General features: G+C 42.5%; 1 protein-coding gene across 1 annotated transcript in view; it reads right to left on the minus strand.

Moving 5' to 3' along the window:
- LOC126931138 (RNA polymerase II subunit A C-terminal domain phosphatase SSU72-like) overlaps positions 1-12,611 on the minus strand; it is a 223,881-nt gene that overhangs the window by 132,278 nt on the left and 78,992 nt on the right. The gene's annotated exons all lie outside the window — the stretch shown is intronic.

Consider the following 12,611-nt stretch of genomic DNA (forward strand, 5'->3'; position numbering starts at 1 on the left):
CGTTTCTTTTTACTCTTTTTTCTCTAACCTTGTCTTCTCACTTTATTTCATTAATTTTATCTTCAATCACTGATACCCTTTCTTCCACTTGATCTAATCAGCTATTGAAGCCTGTGCATGTGTCATGAAGTTCTCATGCCATGGTTTTCAGCTCCATCAGGTCATTTAAGGTCTTCTCTACACTGTTTATTCTAGTTAGTCATTTGTCTAACCTTTTATCAAGGTTTATTAGCTTCCTTGTGATGGATTCGAACATGCTCCTTTAGCTCAGAGAAGTTTGTGATTACCAACCTTCTGAAGCCTAGTACTGTCAACTTGTCAAAGTCATTCTCCATCCAGCTTGTTGATGCTATTCCTTTCTGTTTGTTAGTTTTCCTTCTAACATTCAGGTCTCTCAGCTACAGGTCTGTTGGAATTTGCTGGAGGTCCACTCTAGACCCCATTTGCCTGGGTATCACCAGCATAGGCTGCAGAACAGCAAATATTGCTGCCTGATCCTTCCTCTGGAAGCTTCATCCTAGAGGGTCACTGTCCTATATGAGGAGTCTGTTGGCCCTTACTGGGAGATGTCTCCCAGTTAAGCTACACGGGGGTCAGGGACCCACTTAAGGAGGCAGTCTGTCCATTCTCAGAGCTCAAACGCCATGCTGGGAGAACCACTGCTCTCTTCAGAGCTGTTAGACAGGGACATTTACATCTGCAGAAGTTGTCTGCTGCCTTTTTTCCAGCTAAGCCCTGCCCGCAGAGGTGGAGTCTAGAGGCAGTAGGTCTTGCTGAGCTGCAGTGGGCTCCACCCTGTTCAAGCTTCCTGGCTGCTTTGTTTACTTACTCACGCCTCAGCAATGTTGGATACCCCTCCCCCAGCCAGGCTGCCACCTCGCAGTAGGATCTCAGTTTGCTGAGATAGCAGTGAGCAAGGCTCCATGGTCTGGCGACCCACTGAGATGGGCATAGGAGAGAATTTCCTTGTCTGCTAGTTGCTAAGACCTTGGGGAAAGCACAGTATTTGGGTGGGAGTGTTCTGTTTTCCCAGGTACAATCTGTCACAGCTTCCCTTGGCTAGGAAAGAGAAATCCCCTGACCCCTTGCACTTCCCAGGTGAGGCAACACCCAGCCCTGCTTCAGCTCACCCTCCATGGGCTGCACCCACTGTCCAACCAGTCCCAATGAGATGAACCAGGTACCTCAGTTGGAAACGCAAAAATCACCCATCTTCTGGGTCAATCACACTGGGAGCTGCAGACTGGAGCTGTTCCTATTTGGCCATCTTGGAACTTCATGTTTGGTAATTTTAAAAATTGAATTCTATATATTGAGAATTTTACCTTGTTGCATGCTGGCTTTCATTGTGTGTGTGTGTGTGTGTGTGTATATATATATATATTTATATATTTTTTTTTATATATATTTATATATTTTTTTATATATATATATTTTTTTCTATTCTCAAGTTGTTCTGGGACATGGTCAAGTTAATTGGGAACAATTTGATCCTTTCAGGAATTTCTTTTAAGCTTTTTTAGACGGGAAGTAAGCCATGCTTAGTTTGGAGCTAATTTTTCCCTTTTACTGAGGCAAGGCCCAGCGGCCCATAAATTATGAAGGTTTTAGTTTTCAGTCTGGCTGGTGAGAATAGGAATGATTCCTGGCCTGTGTGAGCTTTAGAGATTGCTCCCTCTAATCCTTGCAGGTTTTTCCTTTTCCTCCAGTAGTGTTAACACACGCATGCCATGGCTAGTCTCAGCTAAAAATTCTAAGGGACTCTTCTGCTGATCTCCAGAATTATCTCAACTTTTACCTCTCTTCTCTGCAACATTCTCTGTCACACAGCTTGATTTCCTTAAGTCAGGGAGACCACTGGACTCCACCAGGTTTCCTCATGCCTGCCCTGTAACCTACTCTCTCTATACAGTAAGCTCGGGCAATCATAGGATATACCCTGTGTATTTCTTGTGTCTCAGAGATCACTGTCTTTTGTCACCCAATGACCAGTATCTCCAAAGACCATTGCTTCATGCATTTTGTCCATTGTTTCAATTGTTTCAGGTAGGAGGGTAAACCTGGACTCTGTTATTCTATTTGGCTGGAAGCAGAAATCCTATGCAGTTTCTTTGTGCCCCAATTTTCTTATTTTGAAAATGGTGCTGATAATATCACTCTGTTCTACATTACCAAGTTATTGTTATTTTGTGAAATATATAATTCATACGTAAATATAAGATCTTATTTGAATAAATGGAATATGCATACAAATAAGTGTGAGAGAAGTTATATTAAAATTGTATCAGTCATTTGTACTTTAGTAAGAATGTGTTAGTCAGAGCTTTTACTGAAACAGATTCAAAGTTGGTAGTAGAACTGCAGGTAGCTACCCATTTTTGCCCCAGGCCTTTTCACTCCCCAAAATACAAGTAAGAGATTAGGGCTCCAATACAGAAGAATGAGCCTAGATGATAGTAGGTTGGTCAAGGAATTATTCCAGATTGCCCTAAAATGTAATGTTAAATGTTTTATCAGAAGTCACTGAACAGGACATGGAGCCTGGTTAGAAAAGGATGCTGCCTCTTTGAGGACATGAAGGCTTAGAGAGAGGGCAACTGGGGCCTGAAGGTATGAGAAGGCAACCTAAAAAGAGAGAAGAGTAATTCCAAGATCAAGATAAGGAATGAAGAAGAGAGTTTGCTGTCTGGAAAAGCAGTAAAACTAGAAGAACTTGGAAAAAAGAAAGATTAATGCCTCCAGTACAATCAATGCAAACAATAAATGGGGACTATGAATTTGTAACTAATTTCATCCATATATATAATATTTGTATATATATATTTGTATTCTGAAATCTCATGTGTACTGAGCTATAGAAGTATCTTGGACTTGATATGTGTTGAGGAAATCTGACTTTAGAGCCTGGAATTTTTGGGGGTGGGGGCGTGGGATGGTAAAGGTTTTTCAGGAAAGTACGTTTTGCTGCAAGTACCTCTGTTCTCCATAGGTCTTTCTGATTCATCTTGAGGAACGGCAGGAATGGAATGGAAAGAAACTTTCTGGCTGGTGTCTTCTTAGAGATGCTCATTTTGTCTTGAATTCCACTTTCTATGTGCATGGCAATTATCAAAAGAGTGACAGTGCCAGGGCCCTCTTCCAACCCAGTCCTGCCTAAGATTCTAGTGGCATCAAGGGATCAGACTGCATCTTCTCTACGCATTGATGACAGTGATTGAGTCTTCAATGCTGTGATAGAGGACTACACCTCAAACTGCAGAAGATCCTTTCATTTGGATATAACTTCCACGTTCTTACATTATATTAACAGTGAAAGTCTGAATTTCCAGGTTCTTGCCCCACTTGCCTACACAACTGAGTTTGCCTCCTTTCTGCTTCTCTGCTGATGATCACAGTGATGATACAACGATCTCTGTCAGTGACACAGTCACAAGTCCTGGAGATACTAGAATGACAGTCTGTGCATACCTATGCATACCCTGCTCTCTGGACTCTGGCCACACTGGCCTTCTTTCAGTTTCATGAACATTCCATGATCACTTCCCATTCTGCCACCCCAAAGTATCTGCATTCACTCTGTTTCCTCTGCCTGGAGCACTCTTTCCCCCTTTGTGTCTCTTCCCCATGAGAGATTCAGAGGGCTAGTTTATATCTCAGCTTTCTTCAGATATCATCTGGATCTTCATTCCCTCAAAGAAACCTCAATTCTCTTCTTCCTCCTTCTTCCACAAGTCTTGATTAAGTTCTTTTGTTAAAAACTCTCAAAGAACCAATTCTATAGTACATTTATCCTAGGCTATAAATGTATTCTCATTTGTGTGATTATTTGATTAATTTCACTTTAATCTGTCTCTCAGGCTCATTCGCATTCTACAAGTTAATTTCTGTTTCCTGGGTCCATTCATTCTCTCTAATAATCATTTACTGTACCTCAGAAGAATTGCCTACATCCTCCATCTCTTCCCATTAGGTTATTGGATAATAATTTTCCTGCTTGCCGGGCGCGGTGGCTCAAGCCTGTAATCCCAGCACTTTGGGAGGCTGAGACGGGCAGATCACGAGGTCAGGAGATCGAGACCATCCTGGCTAACACAGTGAAACCCCGTCTCTACTAAAAAATACAAAAAAAAAAAAAAAAAAAAAAAAAAAACTATCTGGGCGAGGTGGCAGGCGCCTGCAGTCCCAGCTACTCGGGAGGTTGAGGCAGGAGAATGGCATAAACCTGGGAGATGGAGCTTGCAGTGAGCTGAGATCCGGCCACTGCACTCCAGCCTGGGTGACAGAGCGAGACTCCATCTCAAAAAATATAAATAAATAATAATAATAATTATTATTATTATTATTTTCCTGCTTTTTCACTGTGCTTTGTTAATAAGATTGTATGCCTTTTTTCCCTATTACTCCATCTATTGTCAATTAACTTCAACAGACTTAGACTAGAACATTCAGAGGGAAAATCTGAACTTCCCTCCAGTGGAAAGAATGAATAGAAGAGTGGGGACAATGCATCCCCTCACCTCTCTCCTCTCTACTACCTAGGTGCACCTAAGCAGCATTCCCTGTGTCTCAGGGGCACCTCCTTAAATAGCTCTTTCAAATTTTTTGCCTATAGTACCAAGCTCCAAAGACTAAAATTCCAGCCCCTTGAACTGGTTGGAGAATAGGAAACATTTTCTATCTTGCTCAACTTTGGCCTCAGGCATGCTTAATCAGTTAATCATTCCAGGAAATAGATACTTGATGATATGGTTTGGCTCTGTGCCCCTACCCAAATCTCATGTCAAACTGCAATCCCCATGTGTTGGAGGAGGGGCCTGGTGGGAGGTAATTGAATCATGGGGGCAGACTTACCCCTTGCTTTTCTCAAGATAGTGAATTAGTTCTCACGAGAGCTGGTTGTTTAAAAGTGTGCAGTGCTTTCTTCTTCATTCTCTTTCCTGACATCATGTGAAGGTGTTTGCCTCCCTTTCACCTTCCACCATGATTGTAAGTTTCCTGAGGCCTCCCAGTCATGCTTCCTGTTAAGCATGCAAAACTATGAGTCATTAAGCCTCTTTTCTTTATAAATCATCCAGTCTCAGGTAGTTCTTTATAGCAGTGTGAAAGTGGACTACTACAGTAAATTGGTACCAGGAGTGGGACACTGCTATAAAGATACCTGAAAATGTGGAAAAGACTTTGGAACTTGGTAAGAGGCAGAGGTTGGAACAGTTTGGAGGGCTCAAAGAAGACGAGAAGATGTGGGAAAGTTTGGAACGTCCTAGAGACTTGTTGAATAATTTTGACCAAAATGCTGATAGTGATATGGATAATGAAGTCCAGGCTGAGGTGATCTCAGATGGAGATGAGGACCTTGTTGGGAACTGGAATAAAGGCAACCCTTCTATGTTTTAGCAAAGAGACTGAAGGCATTTTGCCCCCGGCCTAGAGATATATGGAATTTTGAACTTGAGAGAAATGATTTAGGGTATCTGGTGGAAGAAATTTCTAAGCACCAAAGCATTCAAGAGGTGACTTGACTGCTGTTAAAAGCATTCTGTTTTATGTATTCACAGATACATGGTTTGGAATTGGAACTTATATTTAAAAGGGAAACAGAGCATAAAAGTTCCAAAAATTTGCAGCCCAACAATGTGATAGAAAAGAAAAACCAATTTTCTGAGGAGAAATTCAAGCTGACTCCAGAAATTTCACAAGTAATGAAGAACTAAATGTTAATTGCCAAGACAATGGGAAAAATGTCTCCAGGGTATGTCAGAGGTCTTCACAGCAGCCCCTCCCATCCAAAAACCAAAGGCCTAGGACACAGGGCACCAGGGCTTTGCTACTTTGTGCGATCTTGGGACTTGGTGCCCTGTGTCTCAGCCATGGCTAAAAGGGACCAAGGTACATCTCAGGCCATGACTTCAGAGGGTGCAAGCCCCAAACTTTGGCAGCTTCCACAGGGTGTTGTGTCTGTAGGTACACAGAAGTCAAGAGTTGAGGTTTAGGAATCTCCACCTAGATTTCAGAGGATGTATGGAAATGCCTGGATGTTCAGGCAGAAGTTTGCTGCAAAGGCAGAGCCCTCATGGAGAACCTCTGCTAGAGCAATGCAGAAGGGAAATGTGGGATTGGACCTTCCACACAGAGTCCCCACTGGGCACTGCCTAGTGGAGCTTTGAGAAGCAGGCCATTGTCCTCCAGACCCCAGAATGGTAGATCCACCAACAGCTTGCACCATGCTCCTGGAAAAGTCACAGACACTCAATGACAGCCTGTGCAAATTGCCACTAGGGCTGTATCCTGCAGAGCAACAGGTGTAGAGCTAGCTGCCCAAGGCCTTGGGAGCCCACCCCTTGTGTCATTGTGGCCTGGATGTGAGACAAGAAGTCAAAGGAGATAATTTTGGAGCTTTAAGATTTAATGACTGTCCTGCTGGATTTTGGATTTACAGGGGACCTGTAACCCCTTTGTTTTGTGCAATTTCCCCAATTTGGAATGGGAACATCTATGCAATGTTTGTATCCCCATTGTATCTTGAGAGTAAGTAACTTGTTTTTGATTTTACAGGCTCATAGGCAGAAGGAACTTGCCTTGTCTGAGATGAGACTTTGGACTTGGATTTTTGAATTAATGCTGGAATGAGTTAAGACTTTGGGCAACTGTTGGGAAGGCATGATTCTGTTTTGAAATGTGAGAAGGACATAAGATTTGGGAGGGGCCAGGGGCAGGATGATATGGTTTGGCTTTGTGCCCCCACCAAGATCTCATGTCGAATTGTAATCCCCATGTGTTGGAGGAGAGGCCTGGTGGGAGATGACTGAATCATGGGGTGGACTTCCCCCTTGCTGTTCTCATGATAGTGAATTACTTCTCACAAGAGCTGGTTGTTTAAAAGTGTGTAGCACTTTCCCCTTCACTCTCTCTGTCTCTCTCCTGCCATCATGTTAAGGAAGTGCTTCTAATTGTGTTGTTGTCCTTTGAATCTTTCAAAATGTAATCTAAAATCCTTCAATCTCTAAACTATTATATTAAGTTTAGAAACAAAAAGGCTTGAATGTCATATTAATGACAGACAGAAATCGAGGATTTGTGCTGCCTGTTGTGCATTTACTGGGTGCCAGATGTAAACAGAATTGACTCTTCCCCTCTCTGCTCCTTTTCTCTTGCAGCATGTGGATTACCATACCCTCCCTCTTCCCCTTCCGGTCCACTTTTCGTGGCTAAATATCAAAGCCCTCAAAATAATTTTGGGAGAAAGGCACAAACTACAGACTGTTTCTTTGTTTCCGTGTTCTTGTCTTCCGGACATGTTCTTAACCTTGGCAAAATAATCTTCCAAATTGATTGAGAACTGTCTCAGATACTTTTTGGTTTACATATTATTAGGCCTACTTTGCACTTGTTACCATGCCTAAACCATATAACATATGGAATTCCAATAAAAGGTTCATGGGATCCTAGGAGGCCCATGAGCAGGTTTCAGGAGGTATATGTATCCTCAAAACTGAGTGCACAGCTTAGAAGGTGAGAAGATTTGTAGCTTTCATTAGATTCCTGTTGGATTCAGTGACCGTAACAGGTTTGGAGGCACAATAGTTGAAGGGAAGAACTTCAACTTGAGGTATCAGAGGAAAGCTCTCTGATTATGAGACTTCCAAGGCAACAGCTCAGGCTTCATCCTCAGATCAATAAATTTAAGAATGTGATCCTATCAGAGCCCTTCGTGTTGAGCAGAGTTTCAGACTAACTCACATGAGATTTGTATACAAACCAAAAAAGCCACCATGTTCAGTGGTGTGAGGGTGGAGCTTGCCCATCTAGTGACCGTGCTACCAGTTCCCCTCTCCCGTACTGGCTGGCCGGGGTACCTGAGCAGCATTTCCCTGCAGACAGGGAGCCCTTAAACCATCTTGTCGCTCTGCCTGTTTTCTCCTTTTGCCACAAGACTTGAAGACAACGGGAACTGGTGGGAAACAGATCACCCAGCAGCTCTTTACTGGCATCAGAATATCTGGAAAACAAAATAACCACTCAGAAGCGTGGCAAAGAAAGGGAGTTGTAGAATCAGAAGGCATGTTTTTGTACATCTGATGAATTCCCTCTGTACCACATCAAAGTACAACTCACTAATGACCACAGGACCCCTGTCTGCCACACGCACGATCTTCCTCTTTCTCTCGGAACAGTTCTCAGTAAAAACCAAGACTATTGGTGGCTCATTTTTGTTGAATATGCTAACTAGCCCTTTCTATTAGTATATTCTTTCCACAGAAAAATTATAATTCATTATGTTACAGGGTTTTTTTTTTTTAAATGTTCAATTATATTTTGATGAGCAGTCTCTTTTGATCTGGTGTCTCCTCAATCCCTTTTCCTGCATCTGCCTTCTCTCAGGATAGGTGACTTTCTTGGATGGTTAACTTCCTTCACGATTCATTGATTCTTAGTTTTCACTATCAGACAGTTGCCTTTTCAAGTTATAGGTGTGCCTTATCCTGTCCCTTCATGTGCCCCACAAGGGAATCACCTCCCTGCTCACCATCATCATCATTGTCATTGTGATAACGAAAACACTGTGAAATGTAGCTTCTGTGTTAATGTAGAGTGCTCTTTAAAAAACTTAGTATTAGTCCCCTCCTTAAAACTAACGCATCAATTGTTTCTTGTCTACTCAGAATTAAATCTAAACTTCTTAACCATGGTAGAGTAGTCACTGTTGGTGTTCCTAGCTTGTCCTCCAATCCCCATTTCCTTTCTTTCAGCTCAGCACCCTGAATTTTCCTCTGGGGACCCACTTTTCTTACAATTTTAGTGTATACTCCAGATAGAATGAATTCTTTCCTCAGATCTGAAATGGTTGCTTTATTCAGGACTGACAAATCGCATATCCATCCTCCTGGGCACTGTGACTAATCCAAGGACAGATATGTGGCCCAGGGGAGTCTGATGAGGATAAGGTCTGGACATTTTGTGGCAATTATTAGAAAACCAGTGCAATCTTTTAGGATTGCTAAACTGCTAGACTAATATGGCTGAATTTTATGTTCTTTACTAACTTGTGACATTCTTGCCACATTTTGCCTTTCTGGAAATGAAGCAAGCCAGAGGAAAACAGACAGGTGAGAGAGACGTGGATTGCCAATGACACTATCTGGGCATGTTTTTGTCCACACTTGATCTTTTTGCACACCTGAGCCAATACATTCTCTTTTTTCCTTGAACCAGTTTACATTGGGTTTCTGATACTAGCATCTCCCGAAGTCCAGTGGTGTGGCCCCTGCTGATGTCTCCCACCTCGTCTTCTGCCACGTTCCCCCATGTTCTCTATATCATTGCTGTTCTGACTTCTGTCAGTTCCTAGAAAAATCCATGTACTTTCCTACCCAAGGGACTTTGTTCTTATTGTTCTCTTTCCTCTAAACGGTCTTCACTGGCTGTCTTCACCTTCAGATCTCTGCCTAAGCGTTACCTTCTCCGAGGCTTTTCTGTCACAGACTACACACATAGCACATACATGCTCACACACTAGACTGCAAGTTCCCTCTGGGCAGGGACTACACGTGACTTGTTCAGCATTGTTATTCCAGTGCCTGGCACCTAGTAAGTACTACAGAAATATTTGGGCAGGCTTCTTGAATGTGCCACACTTGTTCTGCTTTTCCTTCTGCTTAGAATTCTTTTTCTTTAATTCTTTGCATAGCCGGTTTCTTCTTATTTCAGTCTCAACCCAAGCTCCACCTTTTCAGGAAGGCCTTTCCTGATCATAAAGTCTATGATTCCACTCCCCGATCCTGTCTCTCACATCATCTGGTTTTACATTATTCATTATATATGCCCTGAGATTATCCAGTTCAATTTTTTTGTTTATTTATTTATTTTCTATCCTCAAACACAATGTAAGCTCCATGAGAGCAGAGACGGTCTTAATCAAAGCTTCATTTCCAACCCCCTCAGCAGTGCCTGATACATTACGGTTTCAATAAATATACACTGATTGAGTGAATGAGTGAAGGAAAGTCAAGCACTAGAGATTACACTCACTTGCATGCTTTGCCTTATTTAATCCCTACCAAAGCCTTATGAAGGAAGCACTATCATACTACTCATTCCATATTACAGAGGAGAAAACTAAGTCTTAGAGGGGCAGTGTAATTTGCCCAAAATCACATTGTTCATAACTTGAGAAGCTGAATTCAAATCAAGATATGCCTGCTTTGTGAATGACAGCTCATTTTCTACATCTTAAAATATCTGTTTTATTTCTCATGCTTTGAGTTTGGATACCATAGCTGGTCTCCAAGTAGAAAAACAGAGTTCCTACTCTCCTCCCCCTTAACCCCATTAACTTTATCCTCAGAGTTACAGGCACAGCAGCTGGACAGCTTGCAACCTTAGGTAGGGGTAGGTCCTGCCTTGACAGATTCACTACACACAAGGAAGCAGGAGCATGTACATTATCTTAGGCTTTCAGCTTCGAAAGAGAGAGCCAAAAGGGGCTGGCCTGGGCACGCACTAGGAACTTTTCCCCAAACTTCACTAATCAGGATGGTTTTCTCTTCCCAAGGGGTTGGGGCCAGAGGAAGGGATGGAAGGAGGGGTCTGAGGAGAAGGGCAGAACTGTTTTCCTAATACTTCCAAGTGGGCCAAAGTTCCTGTTTTATGGATGGATGCAATAACACAGGGAGAGGGAGAAATTTCCCCAACTCCAACCCTCAATTAGTGAAGAAAAACCCTTAGTTTGCAATTGATGTTGGAGATCCTGGGATGTAGTGGTGAGGGATATATCTGTATTGGCAGTATCAGGTCTCAGCCTGGCCAGCAACACAATTAATGATATCACTTCTAAAAATCACTCGGTACCTCTGTACTAACTTTGGAGTCAAGTTTAAACTCTTCCTCAGGGCAAGGCCCTTCGTGAGCAACCCCTAGCCCCTCTGCAGTCTCACCTCCTGGTGTCCCACTGACATCCCCCATCAGCCATGGTAGAGAAGACATGAACATGTTGCAACTCCTCACAACTCTAAGCCTTTGGAAATGTCATTTCTTCTCCTCCTGGCTAATTCATATTCAGCTCTCAAGATTAGGCAGTTAACCATGAGCAGCTTCGAGGCAGGTTATGTTTTACCAATCTCTGTATCCTTGAGCCTCTCAAAGTAGCTGCCTTGAATGAGTTTCAGAAGGTTAGCTGAAAGGCAACCTTGCTTGGAAATCTTCCTGGCCCCTCAGGAGGTGGTTCTCCTCCTTGCTCCCAAAGCACTCCAGCACACCTCTATTTATAATTCTTCAACTATACCTTTTAAATTTTATTATTATTATTTTTTAGAGACAGGTCTCACTCTGTTGCCCAGGTTGGAGAGCAGTGGCACAATCATGGCTCACTGCAGCCTTGAACTCCTGGGCTCAAGCGATCCTCCTGCCTCAGCCTCCCAAGTAGGTAGGACTATAGCAGTGTGCCACCATGCCGGGGTACTCTTCTTAAAATGTTGGGTTTTTTTTCTTTTTGAGGAAAGGGTTTGTGTCTTATGTGTCACAGGGTCTAGCACATAGGAGGCACTGGGTAAATTAATTTTTGAATCAAACCTCTTCTGAGCCTTTGTGATGTGGAAGGCATGGTGCTAGGTACTACTGGGGGTATACAAAGTCGTGTCTCTGATCTTAAGGAAATGAGAGTCCATGGGGAACAAGACATGAAAAGTCCATAAATATATTTCTTAGGGCACTGTGAGATAACTCGAAGTTAATTCTACAGAAATTTAAAAGGAGAGAACATTTCTGACTTATGTAACAATTATCACACACCCTCCTTTTCACTTGGAAATGGACTCTTATCTGTTAATTATTTTCTTAATTGTTTAGAAGTGTCTTTTATTGTGTGTCTTGGATCTGCTTTAAAAGTAGGTGGGTCATAAATAATAAATAAAGAAAACGGGTGATCAGGCTTAGGAGGCCCTCTGGGTTGTGCATTCAGACAGTATCCAAGAAGTTTGACTTGGTGTGAAGGGGTGGGATTACATGTTAGAGATAGCAGGGTTTAGATTCTACATAGAAAGGAAGCAGGCAGTGAGCCCCAGGAGGAGTTGAAGGAAAGCGGTTACAAAAATGGATGCTTCCCAAGGCCCTCCATTAAGCCTCCTGGGATAGGTCTCCTGTCTGTCCCTAGACCCCAGGGTACTGCTGGGCACTTCAAGGGAGGCAGATAATTTGAATACTCATGAGTCTTGGAATGTAGGAATAACAATTCATCTGAACAAGTAAACAAGATAGACAATTTTTCCCCCATTGGGAACATTGGGTCTAAAAATCTGATTTGTGCCTAGGGATTATCAGTATAGAATTTTCATTATTTTATTGAATTGATATCGCATAGTTATGTAGGATAAGGATCTAGCACTTGAGTTATGAATAGCTCAGGATGACACAACATACAGTGGTTAGTTGGACTGGATATGTCCATAAAGCTGAATTCTATTTCAACTGTGAGCATCTCTGATTCTGCTTCTGATTCTAGGTGACTTTAATCCCAAATTGAATTTTCTGACATTTCTGTAAAATGGGGCATGAGAGAGCACATCGGTTATGGGGTTTAAACTAAAAGCAAAGTTTGCTTCTCCAGGGCAACTGAGAAG

The sequence above is a fragment of the Macaca thibetana genome, chromosome 1 (genome assembly GCF_024542745.1).
Source record: "Macaca thibetana thibetana isolate TM-01 chromosome 1, ASM2454274v1, whole genome shotgun sequence".
Taxonomy (NCBI): domain Eukaryota; kingdom Metazoa; phylum Chordata; class Mammalia; order Primates; family Cercopithecidae; genus Macaca; species Macaca thibetana.